General features: G+C 41.8%; 1 long non-coding RNA gene across 1 annotated transcript in view; it reads right to left on the bottom strand.

Moving 5' to 3' along the window:
• Window positions 1-22,014, bottom strand: part of LOC138593026 (uncharacterized) — a 197,820-nt gene extending 175,806 nt beyond the window's left edge. The window contains exon 1 of the long non-coding RNA XR_011308307.1: window positions 21,842-22,014. This is a non-coding gene — a long non-coding RNA (uncharacterized lncRNA). The remainder of the gene's footprint in view (window positions 1-21,841) is intronic.
• Between the last annotated feature and the right edge of the window lie 899 nt (window positions 22,015-22,913).

Raw genomic sequence — 22,913 nt, 5'->3', positions numbered from 1 at the left:
TAGGCATACCAGTTGTTTGGAGACCAGTAGAAAACACAGCACTGGGTCCCACAGAATCCCAATTTAAGGCAGCCTGAAGCTACAGAGCTCACCTCTTTTACCCACCTTTGCCCTTTGTGCAAGTAAAAAACAAAGTTAAATCTTTTTTTTTCACTGTTTGAGACACAGAACACAGAAGCTTAAAGTGATTTCTAATCTGCCACCAGCACTTTAACGGCGCTTGTTTTCACCCAAAAGGGGGTGTAGTCATTCAAGCGAATGGGAAGTGACGTGTGGCTGCTCTCATCTATGAACCTAATGAGCATGTCTTTGGACTGTGGGAGGAAACTGGAGTACCTGGAGGGAACCCACGCATGCAAGGGGAGAACATGCAAACTCCACACAGAAAGGCCCTCGACAACCGAAGCGGGATTCGAACCAGGAACCGTCTAGCTGTGAGGTGACAGCGCTAACCACTGTACCACAGTGCAACCTATAAATAAAATATCTAGTAATTATGTGATGACATTTTTTTGCAAAAAGGTCAAAGGTCCACTTAACTGTGACTCCGTCCTGGAAAGTTTCTGATGATGTGATGATATCTCATGAATGCTTGGAGGGTATGTCCTCAATTTTGGCAAAAATGTTGGTCATGTGGACTTCAAGTACGTCCCTTCTCATATCTCAGCAACACTTAAAGGAAATTCATTACATCTGGTTTGTTTTTATTCTGAATCTGTCCAAGAAAACAACACCAACTGCTACTGATTAGTGGACAATCTCCTCTTGCGTATGGCTGTGTTTGAAATGCCATACTACATACTACATACTAGATACTCCGTACTATATACTGCATACTGCGTTCGGCGGTGGTATGTAGTATGGAGGAGCTTTTCAAATTCATTTTGCAGTATGCTACGCCAGGCGGAAGTAAATAATAAACGCTGCTTCTTTAGCTATAGCGCCCCCTTCTGCTGGAATGCTGCTGCTGTCCGTCCTTTCAACTGCCGCTGTGACGTTCCAGCGCTTTGCATTGTGGGATACAGTAGGTGAGGTAGACTGGTCCGATTTTTTCCCAATCAGTGCGATATCCGGGAATTTTTGGGATACTGTACATTTTGCTTTTGTTTGCACACTGCAGACTACACTTTGGCCAAATCAGTACGTACTGCTAGTATAGTATGGCATTTGGAACACAGCATATGTGTTTTTTCTGCTGTTGCGAGAGGGATCTACTGACAATCACATGCTCTGCAAAGAAACACACACACACTCTGGTATTGCCGTATGTGTCACCTGTAAATGTTTGTGGTGAGACCTCTCCTGTTAAATGTATCCTACTTATAATGAAGTGTTCCTTCAGTTAAACTGTCATTCTGTGTGAAACAATCATGGATGTGAACTTCAACTTGACTGATTTCTCAGAGGCGTTCAGGCTGTAAATCTCAGTTATCAATGAAAACTACTCCTGTTCTCACTTAAGTTCATTCCTAAATTTCTGCTTAAGCTTTGACCTACTGTGCTACTGTAGCCCAGGGCACACACAGATGCCAGCAGTTAACATGAAGAGTGCAATCACATCATGAATCATAGAAATAGTTGGTCTAGTTTACACAAAACAAAAAAGAAGAGGTTATAAAACAGCATTTTCCTCTCTGCATTCCAACACACAACCATGTTTTACATTACTGTTCACATAATGCACCAATAAACTTAAATTCTCTGCACTCAATCTCTTTCAAACACATAAGCATACATATGCTGCACACTAAACAAATCCAACACAACAACGCACTCTAAAATGAGAGCAGGTCTCTCACATGCCATCCTGAACAGGAAGTATCCCACTGACTGCCGTATGTGGTGTGAACACACACACACACACACACACACACACTCCTCTTCCTCTGTGTCCTTCACCTTGTCTTTGCCTCTGATCTGCTCAGTCAATTCTTACACATTCTCTCTCTCTTGGATCTCACTCCACACTCCATTCACGTCTTCAAATAAGGACATTTTCATAGAAATTAATGTCCCTTTTGTCCCTCTATAACACTGACTGCTGGAACAACACTGCATCAGACTTGACCAGGCCTTCAACATTCTTTGTCAAACTGCTCCTGTCCAGGTTTTCATGCAAAGCTTAATAGTTGATTAAAGACGAAATCACAGAAAATTCATCAATAAGCATCTTTAACTACTGACGTTATACCGACTGAAACCTTAATTTCATGAGAAAATGTAACACCGAAACATAATAATTAACTTCAATTTGTTTAATGTTTAAAATAGTAAAAGTATAGTATTAACATTAAATCAAAAACAAGTCACAGCCTATCAGCTGTCCTTGTCCCGACACTTTGCTAAAAAGCCCAGGAAGCAATGGATTGCGGGAGAGATTTTTTCTGTGTTCATTAAAGGCATGATTGCTGATTAGCATTTAGATACAGTATGGGACATTTCCCCTGAGCTCCCTCAGGTGCAGCTCTGGCAGATTGAGGGGACACAAGCTAATGTGTCCTGATTGGACAACAGGGGGCTGCGGCTCCTACACACAACAGCAATTCAGTGGAGTGACACTGATAACCTGGGGGGGGGTAGGTAACTGAATGTTAAAGGTTGAGAGAGTGCGGAGGAGGTGGATTCAATAAACAATAAACTGTGTTTTAACGGCCTGTGGAGCAGCTTCGGTCCTACTTTGACTGCTGTCATCAAGTCTTGTACACATTTGGTGAAAACGTGTTCACAGTAGTGTTCGTTGTTTGGAATCTGTTGTCATGGTGAAGATATTCTGCTTGCTACAATTTATAATTTTGTAATGTCTGTTATTATTGTTGACAATTGCTGCCCCTGTTCTTAATCTGAAAACGAATTAAACTATGACTATGGCTAAACATGACTATTAAGGATACAGCTATAGAGTTAGTGCAATAACAAAGGAAAAGAATAAAATAATAAGTAAATCATCCATCAGCCAGCAGTGGTTGGTCTGCCAGAGAGGGTAGGCGGAGCTAAGCGGCTGCTTTTCCGCTCTCTGCAAGTGTTGCGAGTAAACAGTAATCTACTATGGCTGAACAAACAAAGAAAAGATGGATGACTACAGATACAACTTCAGAAATAAGTGAAAATCCAAAGTAAAAGAAACAAACTCGACGCTCAGATGAAGGCAAACTGTCTGAAAAGGAAAGCAACCGTCAGCCAGGAAAATCAAGAGTTACAACCGTAGACATCTGGTTAAATTGGGAAACGTCCCCCTACATTTACCGGGTATCGCCAAAGGTGCCACCAAAGTGAACAAAACTGAAATCTTTAAGATTGAATCTTTAAAAGAAAAGACACAGCTGTTGAAAATCGATAGAAATCATTTTTAAAAAATCGTTGTTCATTCATTATTGTTGGTTATTTCTGAAATCAGAGGCAATGGAGAGAATGGGTGCAGAACACTTCATCAACACAAAAGGGTTTTATTTTCAGTGTTCATGTTTACACGTTTTTAGTTTTCATATGACTTTCCAACAGTAGTTCAGAAGCACTGTAACTGTTGGCACAAAGCCTTCCACAGTAAAGTACAGAGAATATTATGATCCTGCCTACAGCTGCTGTGCCAAACCACAACTTAACTAAGGACAGAGTTCTATCTTAAGCACAATTAAAAAGTTGAATTTTAATGTTGTACTAATGGACTAGTACTAGTGGACTAATGTGCAAGGGCGTAGTTTTCATGAATGATTTATGAATTCACAAAGAAATAACTACACTCAGGTGATGATTGTTTCATCACTGCTTGAGACTGAAAAGAAGAAATACTTCAGTATATGAACTCTAATCTTGGGACTGGTTGTAACTTTTGATGCCACTTGCTTTAACGATGATCAAATGTCCCGCTGTAACCAAAGACGTAAGGGCAGCGATATTAATTATTTTTATTATCTACAATATTTAAACAAACTGCACTCACCCAGGGAGAGAGGGAGAGGGAGTGGGCATGCTTATGGTCATTTGATTATGAGACATGTTGTTCAGCTGTCCTGAGTCCTTGTTTACAGTGACAGACAGAGTGATGGCTGTCTCATATGCACGACTCCTCCGCAGGTTGAAAGTGCAACAGTTACACGTATTATAATTTTTGGACTAACATATTAGAAGGGGCAATTTTACGCCCTTGCTTATGGGGTTGTTTGGGTTGAAGGTCTGGTTTTTGTTATCCTTCTCGACCTAACGCACACGTACTCGTGTCGTTTAACTGTAGCCTGTCATTGGTTAAAATGATGGTCATATTTTATATTAAAATATAAAAAGAACTAAGCCATGTTAAAATGAAAAAACATGACACAATATCAAGGACATGTAATATTAGAACAAAGCTAACCAATAAAATCTCACCTCTAAGTCCCAGTGCCACACCAGACACACAAACCAGTGACGGAGGAGATTGAACTGGAGACCGAGCCTGAAATGGTTAAATTGAATGGACTTTTTATTGCCCTGATATTACTCCATTCCATCTCTCACACTCCTCTCTCCTCCACTCCCTCTGCCCACCATCTCTACTCTCTTTCTCTATATAAGAGGGGTCAGCTGTCCTTTCCCATAGCTGTCAACTCTCAGGCCCTTTACAGCAATCTGACGACCCCCCGCACTCCTTCCCTCGTCTCTCGCTCTGCTGTCAGATGCACTGGGGGTGACTGGAGGTGAGCGGATGGACGTGCAGAAAAAAAAAAAAGAAGGAGAATGAGGTAAGGAGGAGAAGAGGATGGAGAAGGAGAGGGAAAACGGTGGGTGAGGGGTGATATCAGCTCAGACTTTATGGACAATGACAGGCTGGGGCTAAATAAAAACCTACAATATTAGAGAGAGAGGAGGGGGAACTACAGGAGCTACAGCAAGGAAGATAGATAAATGAGGAAGATATGGAGGGAGACAGACAGAAAGACAAAGAAGCAATGAGTTTTCTCTCCTGTGTCCTTTTTTTTGAGGTCTTGTACCATGGTTTGGTGACTTTCCCTGTCCCTAAAGATTTAAGGTCAGCACTTCACGTCACAATGAAAATGTCCTTGTCCCTACCTGTCTCTGTAGCACACTATTGACTGGACCTGGGGGGCATGATTGGCAGGCACAGTGGCCAATCATTTAGGATTACAAGAGCGCTGAAATATCCATCTGACATGGCCCGAGGAGGGTGGAGACAGCCGTGGATCAGCAGAGACAAACATAAAGCCACTTGTCAGTTCCTCACCTGTCAGAGTCCTTCTGATGAGGACACTCACAGAAGTGCAGTTTCATTCCGTCTCCTATATGTAGCAAAACAGTTCCAGCCTTATTCAGCAACATGGTTTCTACCTCGCACACCAACTGTGTTAGACGTCCAGTCAAGCTGAAAGCACCACAGCAAAGGTTTACCATATTAAGATAAAGGTCTCTTTAAAGCCAGTTCTCACCTCCAACGCGTCATATCTAGCTTTCATCCAAGAGACCTGGGTTCAATTCAAAATGAACTCAACAGTCAATGAGGTCTTCTTTAAAGTACCACAATGGACCTACATTAGTTAAGTTGGTCACATAACGTACGATAGATATGTAACTCACTTCCATTAAATGCGGAATGCTTGATAGATTTCTTAGACATTGGCAAGTTAGTACCTCTTTTCCTTAAGATATGATTTAGATTTTGCAACCTTAATCATGTTTAAATTATTGTTAGATGTTCAAAACATATTAAAAGTTAAATGTTATTTAGCAAAGCTACTCTGAAAGTCTACCCAGACGTTGCAGATTTATTGTGGCTAAGTCGACCACTTTATTTTGACAGTCAAACCTGACACTAAATATTATTGCTAATTCGACCACAGAGCCGTGTATGTGCAAAAATGATGCTAGGGTACTTACTGGCCATATTTAAGGCACGGTGCCACTGACCAAGCTTACACTATCACAGGTATTGTCCAAACCAAAGACTGCTGCATGTCTGAACACACGACTGATGAGAGCTGCAAGTTGTCGCTGTCCATGGTGCTGAAGAGGATAAAAAAAGTATCTTGGCATTTTTAAGTGTCTGCATGTTTCTAATTCATAATATGACTTACAAAGCTCATTCTCTTTGTCACACTTGGTTCATTATTTAAATATGCAGTCAGGTGTCTTTTATATTTAACGTTTTACTAACAGGGAATTGGTGAGACCCAACTAATCTTATCACATTCACTCTTTTACCCGTGATTTCAGTAAACTGAGCTCGGCGATTTAAACAGAGGAGGAGACACATTTTTTTTAAGAAACAATAATATGGTGTTGTTTGCTGTGTATATCTAAAGAGTGTGCAGAAACTCCATACATGAACTGAGGCACGCAGCAAGTTGAAATCAGTATATTTTCCACACTGGTTGAATATAGCCTCTTGTACTAATGGCAGCAGAATAACTTTTGTCCTCCCACTCACATCAATGGGTGCAGAAAATATTTCACAAGCTTTTTAATATGAATGCAGTCGTATACACCAACAATAATAAAGTCTCCTGTAAAGCCTCTTGGATTGCCACTGTGAAGTTTGCACTCACAAATTCCTCTGCAGAGTTTCCCAAAAACTAAAGACATGCGAAAACCAACATCTATGCAGAAGTGAAAACCAAGATCTATCCTATCCTGGCTTGTTTGACACGTTTAGCCACAATGGCCATACCTTCTGTGTTAAGCCTGGGTCAGAAGACTGTTTTAAATGTGTAAAATCTTTACAATGGAGGTAGTGAGTGCAAAGTTAGCACAACCCACAGAGTCACAGTGACCACATTCATGGAAAATATGACAAGTTGAAATGGACCAATGAACCAATGGACCTCCTTTCACACAGACCTAAAGAGCATCAATGTAATCAAACAAGCATTGTCCATGACGTACACAGTAATGCAGTGTTATGTGCCAGGAGACGGTACGGTGTTTGTTGATGGTGTTTTTCTTCCGGTCTGCTTTTCTCTCTATCTTCCTCCCCCTTTTCTTTTCAGGTGCTAACAACAGGTGCTTACTGGTTACTACCTGTGCAGGCTTGTCATGCCTCTGATTGGTTCCCTGAGACTCACGCTGTCATTCTGCCTTCACTGAATAAAAAGGAGCACACCTGAAGAGTCTTTTGTCTTTCTCCTGGCGTGCCTGAGCTTTTCTTTTACTGTTTCAATCATACTGGAAGGGTGACTTCAAGAGGTAAGTAAGGAGCTTTTATTCGGTGTTGACTCTGGATTGTTTTGGTGAAGCTCCTTTCTCAGATTTAAAATAAACTTCTTGTTGTTTTTGATTTTAGAGGTAGAGATTAGTCAGACCTGGTTTTGTTGGATGGATTTTCCATTTCTTTGGCGGGACCACCTGGTCCTGTACTCCCCCACATTTGGAGAACCTTTGTTATGTTTTAAGCTTAATATAATACATTTTTTTCACGTTCATTTCTACTCTGACTTTGTTAAATTCTAAGGAATGATTTTGATCTCCTCTGCTTATGAAACCCTGTCAAATCTGTTGATTCGACTGCACTGATAAAGCACCTTTTCTAACCGCTCAAAGTGCTTTACACATGTCAACATTCACCCTTCTACAAACACATTCATACACCAATGACCATGCCATGCAAGGCTTATCCTCGTCTAGTACATTAACTCACACTCACACACCAAAGGCTTTGCCTGAAGGAGCAATTTGGGGTTTAGTTTCTTGCCGCAGGACACTTTCATTGCCGACTGGCTGATTGGAAGACCCGCTCTACCTCCTGAGCCAAAGCCGCCCCGCACCTATCCTTAAAAATGAAGCTGAAAACAGGACAACTTATCCTGAAAGTTTCTGAGTAGTTAACATTTCGGAGATACAAGCTTTTCAACCACTCTCCATCTCTGCTGCAGCTCATTCTCTCTCTCTCTCTCTGGGGTTGTAGTATCAGTCGGCCTGGCTCGCCCTAAGCCCCAAGCCTGGCTCTCTCTCCCACAGCCAGATCGCACCCACCCCCCTCTCCTCCTGTCCTTGTCGCCGCCTGGTGCCAACCCCTTTTCACCAGCTAATACCACTTCACCCTTTTCCACCCTCCTCCTCCTCCCACCCCCGGGACTCGCATTCAATCGCGCTATCTTCCTGCAGCAGGCCTGTCAAATACCCCGCCATCGAGCGAGGCAAATCGGCCTGCGGAAGGGAAGGAAGGGGGGTGTTTGAGGGTGACCACGGTGAGAAATAAAAGAGACAGCGACGGAGGGAAAGAAAAGGGGGGGATGAAGAGAATATGATGGGAGAGGGAGAGACGAAAAGGGGTTAGAGTGCAAAAATAGGAACAGAGGGACGAGATTGACGACAGCGAGGACAGGGTGGAGAATTAAAGGGAAGAAGGGATGAGGCTGGAGGAGTGAGAGGATAGATAGAGAGGTTGAGGGGGAACAAATAGAGGGAGCGCTGGAAGCAAGAAGGGATTCCGAGGAGAGGAAGAGGTGTCAAGTGATGAGAATTCATATATCATTCGTCCAAGAAGGATCAGTTCCTCCCTTCCACCTCCATCCTTCTTCCCTCCCCCCACGGGTTTGTCACCCTTCCTGGTTGGGGTGAATATAAGCTGTCTGTTGTATGTCTGAGTCTCTGTCTGAACAGCCAGAGCAGTTTCTCTCAGTGCATCATCTTAAATATGTGACCTGATTTGGGTGAAACAAATTTGTGATTCATAACTTCAGTCATGAAAAAAAGAAAAAACTGTAGTTGAATCGGTGGAGAACAACAAGAACTTTTAGAGCAAAGGATTGATCAAATCATGCAGTTTGATTGGATGATAGCTTTGGGTTAAATATTCCTGTATGTTTCATAGTTACGTAAAAATCATTACTTCATGAAAAGAAAAATAGATATTCTCCCACATTTACCCTGCTGTAATGCCATCATTTCTTGGATCTGGGTCAATAACAGACAAGTTGTAGTCCTAATTTGCATTAAGTCCAGACAGAAGGTCCAGCTATGTTTGACCTCTTAATACTAATTATCATTTGGCTTCTTTTTCACCTTACAAGGTATCCATCTTTCCTCCAACTCACTGGCATTGCTGCTCAACTGTTTTTCTGCAAACTCTTGCTGTTTTAATGTCGTCCCTCAGGGTGCTTTCATACCAGAGCTGTTTGGTCCGTTTGAACCAAACCCTGATACGTTTAGCCGGATAGTCAGGTCGGTTCGGGGTGGTGTGAAAGCAATCTCAAACTTTGTTGCAGACCAAACAAACAAACTCTCATCCTCCTGAAACTCTGGTCTTGGTTCACGTCTAAGTGGTCCTGAATTTGGATCACTGTAGGTGAGAAAGCGACCCAAACCAAATATAGGAAGTGAACCAAAAAGCTGTGCATGGTGGGTTGTTAACAGGTGCTTACACTTGCAGAGATGAATGAGTAGAGGACAGACATGGGGGAGCGATGAGGACAGAGAAATATGGCCTGACCAAACAATTTCACAAATGCCTGTGGAAACACACAAGAACACGGAGGTATTCAAACTATTCAGTGAAAAACTAAAGGAGGATGAAATGGGCTTGTTTTAATATGTTAGCCAGGAAGAAACTGGTGCAAGCGTTCTGGACTTCGGGGATGTTGTTCACATACATGCTGCCGCCTGTTCACGCCGCCTCTTAGACTCTGCGTACCACAGATTTATAACCAACTCTGGCTCTCGCACTCATCACTGTACGCTTTATGATCTAGTAGACTGGCCGTAACTCCAACTACGTAAAAAATTTTCATTTATACATTTTTGTATACAAGGCCATGCTGGGTAACCTGCCCTCATATATATGTAACCTCCTGACAAAGACCTCCAGTCTTCAGCTTCGTTCCTATAGGTGTCTCTCTTACCAGGTTCCAAGGGTTTGTACAGAGCTAGGGAAAGAAGCTTTCTCCGACTTTGCTGCCTGGACTTGGAGCAATCTGCAGAGCAAACTACATCTTGAAAATCTAGCAGTTTCCTCGCGCATCAAAACGTTTGGTCCGCTGGTAAAAGCTGCCGAGTGAACACAAACCAAACTCGAGGCAAAATGCAACATTGTAACAATTTGGTGTTTGACTCGGATCAACTTTAGGTGTGAGAGCGCCCTAAATCAGCACAATCACAAGTTACACTCACGCATTTGCTTCACTTTTGGTCAGCACTGATCACACATCTTCTTAGACCCATTCGGGTTCTTCACATTATGATAAACAGACTCAGAAGCCAGGTTAATAGAAAGGGACCAAAAATTATGTTCTGTATTTCATCAACCGTTTCTTTCTTCTTTATTTGCTTCTTAGTGAGTTAAGTAAATCCCAGTCAAAGAATGTGTGCGCCACTATTTTTTACATTTGTGTTTCTGACTTCTCCTTGTTCTGCAGCAGTCCATTGAATGTGAGCTGGGATGGCAGGGACCAGCGACCAATGACAGCTTTTACCTCCGGCTAGCCTGACTCTCTGACCTCCTAGCTGCTGATGGAGATGGCTGAAGAGATGGAAAAAGATGAAGCTGGAGGAGAGGAAGGGAGTGATATTCCTGGACCACAGCTGACACTTAATGGTGGTCTGAAAGTTGCTTGAGGCAAGATTTTTGTAAAAAAAAATCCATCTGTTTTATCAGCATACATCACAGAGTGAATCTTCCACAGAGACAAGTGTTTCATCTGTCTTAATTGAGACACAGCAGACGGTGCGTACATGCCCAAAGAAATTCTCGAGGGTGGATCGAATTGGAAGTTGGGTCCACACAGGAAGTTTCAAAACTCTTAAATGGAAGTGAGTGATGACTCCATTCAGGGCAAAGTGGACTTTTTCATCCCTTTCTTTTCTGTTCCTCGAGTCAAAAGCACCACACAGCGGCTGGTAGTCATGCTTAAACTGAGAACAAGTCAGGGACATCACCTTCGAATACTTCAGAGAGAGAAGGTAGCAGTGTCAGTGTGCTAAATTTAAACAAGTAGTAACTTTGAGTTTCATAATCTTTAGAAGAAAGGTTCAGCAACTCTGTAGAAACCAGCTAGTAAACTTTATTTTGATAGTATCCAACAGAAAAAAGCCACTTCCCCAATACAAGTGAACGTACACTGCCTCACTACTGGTGCTGGACGAGCCCGCAAGAGGGCGCTGCAATCACCAACCATAGCAGACTATCTTTGGCCTGTGTAGATGTTGAAGCTGAACTACAGAGGATTTCCTGTTTGCTTCACTAGCTGTTCCCGCCCTTACCCTTGCATCACCAAACGCCGCTCCTGTCACCTAGCAACAGGTAACTGGTGAGCATAACTAACGTCACTTAACTTTACCTATTATTCTAAATCACGTATCCCGATACGTTGGGCCGTGAAGGATGCACACGATGGATCCTTCGCGGCCCGGGAAAAGGAGAACGCATTTGTCGGCCGCATCTGAAGGAGCCTTTAAATTTGGACAGCCTTCTACGCGCTTCTGTGATGCAATCGGCCTTCAAATATGTCCTTCAAAGGCTGCAGCCCCTGGACTGGGACACAGCAAGTGTACAGGCATAGTGCACACAAGTAGGCGGGTAGACCGGCAGGTAAGCCAGCCAATCATTATACTTGATTGGATGATCTTATTGCAGCCTGTGATAGCCACAGATAGCAAATACTTTCTATTTTTGTCTGAGCATTTAAGGTATTTATTTTGCTATTTATTACTGCTTTAAGAAAAGGCAACTTAAGATGTTTAGGGTTAGAAGCAATATCAAAAGTAAACAAAAAGAACATGTATGTTTTAATAAAAGGACCTCACTCTGACTGACATCAGAGGGATGTCCTTCCTGTCTTCATCCCAGCTTCAATGCTTTGTCGTTGTCTTTGGATGAAGTTGTTTTTTGGTTCATCATCTGAATTCAACAATCTTTTCTTTGTTTCTTTGGCCATAGTAACTGATCGGTCACAACTCAGCAGAGAGCGGACTGACGTTTGCAATAATGCAGAATACTGCAAATGTAAAGGCTTTCATCGGTTGGCCAGAGGCTGAATCCACATTGTGTTTACTGATTTGGCAAAAGATAAAGACTTATCAGTAACTTATTAACATGAACGTTCTCCAGAATAAATCTTTTTGAAGCTCAGTTCATCAATGGTCTGTGCACACTTTGATTTTTGAACTCCGGCTGGTTTTCTACTGTTGCTCTAATTTGCTGAAATGAAACGTACAAAGACGGCAGTAAATCCAGCTCCAGGTAATATCAGACCACATCTATTTTTTAAGTCCGCTCTGCAGTTTATGATCTACAACTGTGCCTTTATAGCCCGGTCTAACCTATTAAACTGTGTAAAATGATTTAATAAAGTACTTTTTAGGATCCACACTGGTTCTCCATTTTTATTCATACACTCTCAGTCGAATCAAAAGGCCTTTTTTATATGCAGCACAATTAAAAAAATCCTTTTGAAGGTGTGTACTGTCCTTGCCTGCATTATAACAGTCAGCCTCTCTCTATACAAGCAGCCACCCGTTTCTCCTCAGCTCACCGCGTGCTGCTTTCCCTCAAAAATGTCTCTTTCTGCTCGCTCAACTTTTTCTCCTCCGTTCAGTGCAAATGATTGATTTTCAATCTCACTGAACCCCCTCCTCTCCTCCTCCCTCCTCTCCATCCTTCTCCAAATATTCAGAGGGTACAAGTCACAAAGCCCTGCAGTGCAAACGAGTGCTCAAGTCTGCAAGGTTGCCCAACAGTTTGTGGCGAGAAGCTGAGAAGGATGGAGAAAGTGTCTGAGAAAAATATCAGCGGTGATATCTTTAAAGAGCTGGTAAGAGGAATGGGAGCAAATGTGGGTGTCAGAGATGCAGGAGATATGTGTGTGTGTGTGTGTGTGTGTGTGTGTGGTCTGCGGCAGCAACAGATTTATAGGTGCGTGTCCAGGCTGCAGTGTGTGGACATAAATAAGGCTGAGGGGAGAAAGCTCTCCATTGAACATAATCAAGTGGATTCCGTAGAGTGCAAGTCATCACACACACACACACACACACACACACACACACACACACACACACACACACACACACACACACACACACACACACACACACACACACACACACACACACACACACACACACACACACACACACACACACACACACACACACACACACACACACGAGGTCAGCACCTCTTATATCAACCGTCATTGCTTTTACTTTTTATTTTGCTGTTGCTGTATATGTATGCAGCAATAGTGTGCACATGCACACAAACATTTCAGTACGGAGCAAAATATGAGGCAGCCTAATGAGGATGTCTGTGGCTACGAGCCAAACATCTCTTACCAGGGCATCAGACTCTCTCTCTGAAACACACACACACACACACACACACACAAACTGCATGAATGAATTCAATAAATTTTCCTTTCATCTTCACGCATATTTATGCTCACTGCAAACCCAGAAGCCTGAACTATAAACAGCTTATGTGAAACTGCGGCTGCAGATTCATCTTGTGTTCATGTGTACTTTTGCCAGTGACAAAGCAACCAGTCATACTTGTTGATCCTCCCCCAGGTGTTGATTGACGAGCAAGTGTCAACCTGAAATAAATACACTTTGAGAAACAAACATCTGCAGTGAAATAATGCTGAAGCAATCTTTCAAACCGATACATAGAGTTATTTTAACGTAAACGTTTTATATGTTAATATTTGTCCACAGTGTTAATAGATACCGACTTAATTAGATATATTTAATTTATAGAAATGATTGGTTATCAACGTATTTCATTTGATTTAGTAGGGGTGGACTTAAACTGCCTGTCGGAAATGTGAAGCCAATGCAAAGGTGGCTTATACCTGCATTCTGTCCAACAGCCAGCAGGGGGCGACTGCACTGGTTGTAAAAACTGGTTCCTTCTAGAAGATTGTATAGAATTTGATGAAGTCAGCTTCTCTCACTTGATATATTACCTCAGTGAAGTTTCAATGTCCCATTTGGAGTACAAACAGATGATTAAGCAATGCATGGCTTGGGGCGTGGCTACCTTGAGAGTGAAATCTAAGGCGACTTATTAAGCCTTCTTTTATACCAAAAGACACACTAAGAAGATGATTGTTAATTTTTTCCGGAAAAGACTCAGTCCCTCCAGGATTTTGTAGCATTTTCTGTAAATCGTGCCGACCAAAATGCCGGATTTCGCAGCAGCTTTTTTAAAAAGTGGCAATGAAAGTTGTGATGTTTTGAGGCTTTTTTTTGACACATCCGCTGTGAGCAACTGGGAAGAAATGCTCCAATAATGCCATGTATTGGCTGAGCGAGCTGTTTGTCTTCACACATCACTTCTGGTCAATTTCTGTGTCAAGACGGCAAATAAAATAAAATAAATAATGACAATAAAGTCAATGAAATGCTCGTTTTGCACTACATGAGCACATTTAATGCTATCCTTATGAGAATCTACATGTTATTTATTACATTGATGCTGCTCTACCGTTTATTTCAGCTGCGGCAGTGTAAAACAATGGAGAGAGACAGGAGGATCACTATGTCACTGTACAATAACTATTTGAAATCAGCACTGACACAAACATCAGTAGCAAGTAAGTAATACAGTAAAAGATGCCCTCCGATGCTTGTACGACATGGCAGAGTTTGGTGGAGAGAACAACTTCACGTGTGGGGAAATAGTATGATTTGTCAAATTTACGGTAAGGTTGCAGCAATTAGTTGGATTTGTAATGCAACTTTGCAACTTCCTGGAGGAATTGAAAATTAGAGTGCAATTAATATCACAATTACCACGAGTTGTGGATGCACCTTGCTTTACCAAGCTACTACTAGCTAATGCTTGAGAACCTCTCAGTCTCTCCAGCTCCACCCTCTAGGCAAGGCAAGGCAAGTTTATTTATATAGCACCTTTCAGCAACAAGACAATTCAAAGTGCTTTAGACAGAACAACACAAGCAAAGAAACACATCATAAAACAAGACATTAAAAAGCAAAGTGAAGATAGTGAAGAATAAAAACAGCTAAAACAGACGCCAAAATATAAAAAAAATAGAGTAAAAGCTACAGTGCAGACATAAATAATTAGAATAGTAATAAAAAAAATACATAAAAATAGTTTACTAAAAGGCAGCTGTGAACAGGTGAGTCTTCAGGCTTGATTTAAAAGAAGTGAGTGTATCAGCAGACCTGCATGTTTCTGGGAGTTTGTTCCAGATATACAGAGCATAAAAACTGAACGCTGCTTCTCCATGTTTGGTTCTGACTCTGGGGACAGAAAGGAGACCTGTCCCTGACGACCTGAGGGGTCTGGATGGTTCGTACTGTGTCAGTAGATCACAAATATATTTTGGCCCTTGACCATTCAGTGCTTTGTAAACCAGCAGTAATATTTTGAAGTCTGTTCTCTGACAGACAGGGAGCCAGTATACAGACCTCAGACCTGGAGTGATGCGGTCTACTTTCTTGGTCTTAGTGAGGACTCTAGCAGCAGTCAAACAATGGTCACTACAGGCTCCAGTAGTGTATATATGGATATGAAATAAATTAATTATTAAGATAATTATTATTGTGTATTTTTTTTAAATCTTCATTAGAAAGGACAGCTGAAGAGAGACAGGACACGTGGCGAGAAGAGAGTGGGGAATGACATGCAGCAAAGGGCCGAGGTCGGGAGTCAAACCTGCAGCCGCTGCTTCGAGGACCGTAGCCTCTGTAGATGGGATGCCTGCTCTCCCAACTGAGTTGAATAATAAATTAATTTCTAATAATATATTTCATCATGTATTGACTTGAGTTAACTTTAAATCATTCACTTCACGACATTTTTCAGAGCAAACTTAAGGAGAAGTTGTTTCCAGTTTGGATGCTTCACTGCATCCTGACTGGACAAAAGTCTTACTGTTACACATGAAAGTGTAAGAGTGCATTCTGATTATATCTGCAGAACGTCTTCTTTTCATTTAACCCAATAAACATTTTTGTTTCAATAGAATAAAATAAAGCTAACAAATTATGATTCAAGGATGAGATACTTTGTGTTGCAGCAACCAAAACAATGTTGCACTTATAAAGTTTCTCATGAATTAAAAAAGTTGAATTCCTTTTTAAATATGGGCCGAACATGTAACACTGGACCGACAGAAAGACATATACACCAGCCTTACATGACTCTTCAGATTCATATAAGTAAAATAAAAGGCATCATTCAAACAACAGAGCCAGACGTTAATCAAAAGCAGGAAGGCTATTAATGTGAGCAACATGGCCAAAGGGGATATAGACAGACTTAATCAAAAGCAGCTCTTCTTCTTCATGATTTATTTCACCGCAGGGCTTCAGGCAAAGCTGGAATGATTCTCTTAGTATTGTTCTATAAAGATAACGGCAACAAATATAAATAGGATGTATCGACAGTTCATCCCAAGTTGAATAAAGTTAGGAGGAGTATTTTGTAATCATGACGGTAACCTGTACTTGATTGCTGAGACACACTGAAGGAAACTTAATTGAACCCAAACTTGATGTCAATGTAGAGGATGTCCTGGACCCTCAGCGGACACCTCCTTTGACCTGCAATTTTGTGTGAGGACAAATTATAACTGAACACGCTCAGACAAAGGGAATAAAACGCAGAGCTCTAAAACAAAGCACAAAGTGAGATCATCGGCTGACCCTCTGTGTTTCAGAGTGCTCTCCTGCACCAAAAGTGACGAGTAAATCTCTATAATATACTTGGGGAACATGACTTGATGGGAAAATGAGCTGAACTGGTGTGTTCAGCTGACAATTTACAGCCATTTGCCAAGCTCGCTTTATCGCCGGAACAGCTCGTACATCCAGTCATTCAGTGTTCTGCACTCTTCCACTGCAGCCGCTTAGTTTCAACATTTTGGGTAATGACACAGATGATCTACAGAATACAGACGGAGATGACGCATTAAGGTGCAGTAAGTGGATGTGTTGATGTCTGTCTTTTCACCCAATCACAACTATAACTACAGAAAAGCACCCGATTCATTAAAAAGTATTAAAAGTGTAATTTGTTACACTCTTTGGGGCCTTAATGAATAATGCTTACAGTCTGGAATTGCTCCTGTAGATTGCCTGTGTCTGTCAGCATCAAGGAAAGGATCCCTACGGAGACAGACCACTTTATAAAAGAGAAGATACATTTTTTGAACCCAGAAACAACCCCCTCTTCAAAGCAACCAGACTTCATTGAAAAAAATAGTGATTTTACATCAAACACTGATGTTGCAACTCGACCACTCCCTCAATCGGTTTGTACTTTTAGCGGTATTCTGTGTTGCAGAAAAATTGGGTTGGATTCCAACTAACCTTTTTAAAACACTGAAGTCCACAATCAAACATAGAAACTAATTGTTCTAAGCCGATTGGTAAAGCAGCAAGTACTGTGTTCTACAAGGTAAAAATAATGTTTTTGTGAATGGAGTCTGGTGGCTTTAAAGAGAACGGCTGTTTCTGTTGAGAAAAAGGATCTTAATCTTAAACAAAAACTGCCGGTCAGTTGCAAAAACAATACTTGGACAAACTTTGATCTTGCACACTGATTACAATACAGTCGTAACTGACCGTTTTGTTGCAGCTGGCTGAAGCTATCCACAGGAGCTTTTCCACAACTTTTTGCACCTATTAGTCATTACGACCCTGAAATATGTAAAGACAGGACTGATTTTAAAGATAGCAGAATTCTCCTTAGACCTACAGCAAACTTGTATTCTGTGTACCAGATTCCATTATGTCCACGTGGATTTAAAAGAACAAGAAACAACATGGAAGTAGCGCCTTTCTTGCCATCTCTCAAATAATTTTCGGATGTTTTCTGAACGGGAGCCGAACTGCTATTGAAAGCGCTGGCAAAGCACACATCGCCGGAGAATACAGAGAAGCGAGCTGCAGAGGAAAAATATTTTGGAAGAGTGAGTGTTTGCTGTGATTTGCAAAACACCTGTTTCTGAATAACTGCGGCCCGCTCGCTACAAAAACCTCTCTGAATGCGTATTAACGGTTCACGGCTCCGTTAAAGCCCTTGTTCACATGCAAATCCCGCTCTAGCTCCCTTCTGAAAGCCTCCGTCGCTGCGTTGTCTTCAGCAACACACACACACACACACTCACACATCTTCTCGGGGACTTGTCACCGATGTCTCTCTCTCGCTCTCTCTCACTGTCTCTCATCTTTTTCTCCATCCATCTCTCATTCTTGTGTAGAGGAGGATTAGGCCTCGGGAAAAAAGACTTATCTGTGCTGTCAGTACAGCACAGCAGACAATACCAGCACATACACACAAACACACACACACATACACACACGCGACAGTGTAGCACATTCACTTTTAAAGCAACAAAGATGCTCACTAAAAACAGCTTGTAGGTGCAACAAGCTACAGTAGTGACACAATTCATTGCAGGCTTGGATAACAACTCTGCTTAAAGAGATTAGGCGGGTGTGAAATACTGTACCAACAACATGCAGAGGAAGCTTGACGTGGTGTGAGTTTGTACGGACGAGGAGGGACCGCTTTTATGGAGGGTCTCACTGTGACCGACAGGAGAGTGTGTGTGATGAATGACAGAAGTAGTTGAAGGGTAAAGTGTAATGTTCTCTAATGGAAATGGATGTTTGTGAGAAAAGAGAATGATGTAAATGGAATATGTCATACAGAATGAAGTGTTATTGTAGAAATTACTGGGTGATGATGATGAAACAGTCGGCAATTAGACTGTGGAGGTTTTGCCTCTATTAATTTTAATTCTGAGCAGACAGCCACATTTTTTATTCAACATCAAACTTCATTCAGTGTTTTTATTCTCTTCTGTTACGGTGACTTTTTTATGCAAAGTTACTGAATGTCTGCACCCACACACGTAAACACTAGGGCTGTGTGTTGGCAGGAAGCTGGCGATAAGATATCCTGATACATGGGTTACGATTCAATAAAGAGGATACGATACATATCATGTTACAGAGATTGCAGTACAATATGTAAGGGATAATGTATAGATTGGTTCACTACATTAACCCGCTTATTACACAGCTTTTTACTTACGAAATGAATTATTTGACACAAAATATTGATTTGGAAATGATTTAATTAATTTAAAAATGTTTTTATTACCATTTTCTGTTCTGTTTCTTTTTTTCCTAATGTAGCCTAAACAAACTGACGTCAAATTTACCGGACTTCTTTGGGCGGATTGATATGATAAAAGTTAGTCCTCCGGATTGTGTGATTAGAGCTGCATCCCTAGCAACGGTCTGTTCTTCATAGCAACAGTCTGTTATCAAGAAATACCAGACCTCGGAATGCTGTAATTAGAACCAAATATTTACACAGCCGTGCAATAAATCATAATATATGACAATGCTATATCAATATCAATATTGGCAATATGTCATGATGTTTTAAAAATCTAATTGAGGAAAAGGTCATAGTATGAAGAGCACACCAACAAATGCATACAAATGCGAAAAATGGCAGTTTACTTTTTGTGTAGTCTGAGTAAAGGAGTTCACATTCATCTATATCAAAAAAAAATAATTACATGTAAAATAGTTATAAATATTCGATGATAATTTTGAGACACTAAAAAAGTCAAAAAACATATTATCCTGATATTTTCTTACACCCTTCTCAATACACTAATCCCCACCTAAAATAACAGTCCATGGGGATAAAGATGTCAGTGTTTGCAACCTCACAAAGAGACCTCTGAAGAAACTTATATCTAAACACACTCTTGGATCGCCGACCTCTTCCCTTTCAAAGAAACGCAACAAAGCCAACTTTCTCCCTGCTCTGCCTCCATGCAGCAGCAGTGTGTCCTGATGCGTCGCTGCTGCTGCTGCTGCTCCATGCTGAGAAGCCTCTTTGATGTCGACACACCCTGCCCGAGAGTCACACACTAAATCCTTATTGTGAGAGTAAATCCCGACAAAAGCCACAGATATCCTACCCCCCCGACACTTCCCTCTGGAGCCTGGTGGCCCCCAACTAATGTTTCTTGATCCTGCAGGAAAACACCCTCCGTGAAACCCTCATACACTTACACAAGAAGTCATTTTCTTCTCCTGACTGTGTATTCGATGTACGGGTCTTTCTTTGAAGCTGAAAACACATTTTCTTTGTGAAAGAAGTGTGTATTTAATTCTTTGTGGGTAAATGTTGACCTAGACATCTCTGTTGCCGGACAGCATTAATTTTGACGCTGCTTTTGACGCGTTTTTCCCTTAAAATTGTAATCTGTCTCGGATTTTGGTGCTGCAGTGGTCCATGTTTCAGTTTCTGCCCTAACCCCTGCATTTACACAATAATCCTCATTTTATGTCCATGCATTTTATCTTTTATCACACCCAGGTCGTGCACTATTTCATCACATATTCTTTCCTTAGTCATTTGTGCACTATCCGACTGTGTTTTAGTGATGTGTTGTAGAAAGTGAGGGCAGCTGTATGCAGCTCTTTTGCCCGAAAGCAAATGTTCCCATTGACACAGAAAGTTTATTTTATCTTTAACATGGTATTCTCACAGTGGAGACAGTTGTTTCTTTAAATATGTGTACACAATATAGTAGTATAGCTTAAGTACATGTTACACTGGACAACAAACAAACCTGAGACTGTCATGAACGCATAACATAAAGGTAGCTCCAATAAATTTAATATGTGACATGTTCGACTTGAAGTTGGAACAGTGTTTCTTATTCTGTGGCTGCATTCAAGTTGCGTCTGATTTTGACTTTATGGCATCTAATGAAGGAAAAACAGAGCAGACAAAAGCCACAGAGGAGCCAGAAGAAAGAAAGCGGCTTTCAAGAAATAATTACTGTGAGTGAGGAAGAGGGGAAAAAAAACGGAATGGCAGCAGTTATCATAATCCCTCTTTTTAAGAAGTTATCATAATCCCTCTTTTTTAGTCCTCTCCTCGCCCGCCTCCCTCCTAACCTCCTCTCTCTGCTGTCCTCAGCATCAACACTGCGTTCAACAATACGCCTCTGGTAGACTCTCGCTTTTAGCACTCTGTGAGAGAAGTGCAAACACTGAAATGAACAAATCTTATCTCGCCGTGGAGAGACTGTTACAGTAAGTGATTCCAGCCTTCCTTCTGCTTTTGGTGTTGGTGAGCGGGGGAGAGTTGAGATACGCTTTTAGACCAGTGTTGGGAAATACCACTTAAGAAAGCGAGGCGGTTCAACAATATATATCACACCTACATTTTTAAACATTGTTACACATATATTTGTACGTTAAAGAAACAATGAAGTGAAGCACCATCCCCTTTAGTTTGAGAGCAGACGGCAAAAAAGTAAAACACACCACAGTGTGAAATTGTCCCGTCAGCAGTGAACGTTGATCTGCAGCTCACTCATTGTGAACGGCTCAGGTGATTGCGTGTCATCAGCCCGCATATGATTATTTCAGTGATGTAGTTCAAATGAAATGCATCATGTTTGACAGACAAAATTCAAAGAAGTGTTTGGGGAAAGCCTGCAAGTGTAGGAAACACATGACCAAAAGAGGAATCAGAAGCAGCTTAAAGCTTAAAGTTGCAAAAAAATAAATAAATAATGAAACATATATTTGCATTCCAAGCGTACCTGTTCAGGTGCAGACTTAAGAGAGCATTCATGCACAAATAACTCTCTTCTGTATTTCACTCAGACACGCTAACATCCTGCAGCCTCACACTGATGGACACCATGTGATTCCGGCCAACAATTTAAAAGTGATCCTGTGCATCTTCACCAAAGCCTTCCTACTGTACTCCTGCTGTCTGCTCTGCACACAGTCCACCTGTCTACTGTACATCACACAGCCCAGTTCAGTTAGTTAGAAAGCAGCTCCCTCAACAGTGAATGAATGGAGAAAAGCATGTATATATACAGAGTACAGTACTCACGGTGGTGAGGAGTGTTGCTTTCTCTCAGACCGCTCAGTCCTGCTTCTGAATGTCTCTCTATCTCTCTCTCTTTCTTTCTATCTGTATCTCTCTCTCTCTGTTTTCACTGCGATCGCAGCTCTGGACACACACACCACACACTGCAAACGCACACTCTACTCTGTTGTACCGCTCTGCCGAACGAACTGCTCTGAGTGAGAGATGAGAGAGAGAGAGTGAGAAAGAGAGATAGAGGAGGAGGAGGAGGAGAAGGAGGAGGAGGAGGAGGGGGCATTACAGAGAGGAGAAGGAAGGCGAGTTATATGTGCATGTATGTGTGCGCAAGTGTGTGTGTGTTTGTGTGTGTGAAGGGATCCTCTTGGTGTGGGTTGAGCGGGTGAGCTACAGTAGAAAAGCTGGTGCGCGGTGCAAACCAACAAGTGAATGGGAAAAAATAAACACACGCACTATACAGTACATGCAACATTACAAATGCACATGGATGTGGCTGCATGCGCGTGTCAGTGCAAACACCAAGCAGAGTGCGCGTGGTGTGAGGCTCACGCACATACATGCACACTCACGTGTCGCTAAACACATCACAAAGCGAGCAGGGGCTTAAAAAGAGAGAGAGGAAGATGAAAAAGAGAGCTGAGAGGAAGCAAAGACCCCTCGTGTGTGTGTGTGTGTGTGTGTGTGTGTGTGTGTCCTTTAGAGACTTAACTGCAAACACCATGACAGGTACGGAACCTCCGAGGGAACAAGCCTCCCTCCTCTGTTCCTCTTCATCCTCCTCTCTGATCTCATCACCTCATCTATCCGTCTTCCCTGACTCTCCTCATCCTTTCCTTTTGTAACTTTTTTCTTTTCTTCCACCCAATCATCTGTCCATCTCTCCAAATCATATCGACATGCAGCATATTCTCGTCCAACAGTTAGTAGGATTATTTTTTAGGTTGGATTTTCATCCCTGGTATCAAATACAGATACTTTGTCACAGCCCCCCTTCGCTGTCTCATAAGGACACACACGTACCATCTGTTAGCGTCTGATCTCTTCCTCTCTAACACCTGTTCACTGTTCAAACGACTTA

Source organism: Semicossyphus pulcher, unplaced genomic scaffold (assembly GCF_022749685.1).
Source record: "Semicossyphus pulcher isolate SPU_LCO1_2020_fin unplaced genomic scaffold, fSemPul1.0.p SCAF_16, whole genome shotgun sequence".
Lineage (NCBI taxonomy): Eukaryota > Metazoa > Chordata > Actinopteri > Labriformes > Labridae > Semicossyphus > Semicossyphus pulcher.
Note: the sequence above shows the minus strand (reverse complement) of the source record. Positions and strands in the feature narration are given on the sequence as shown.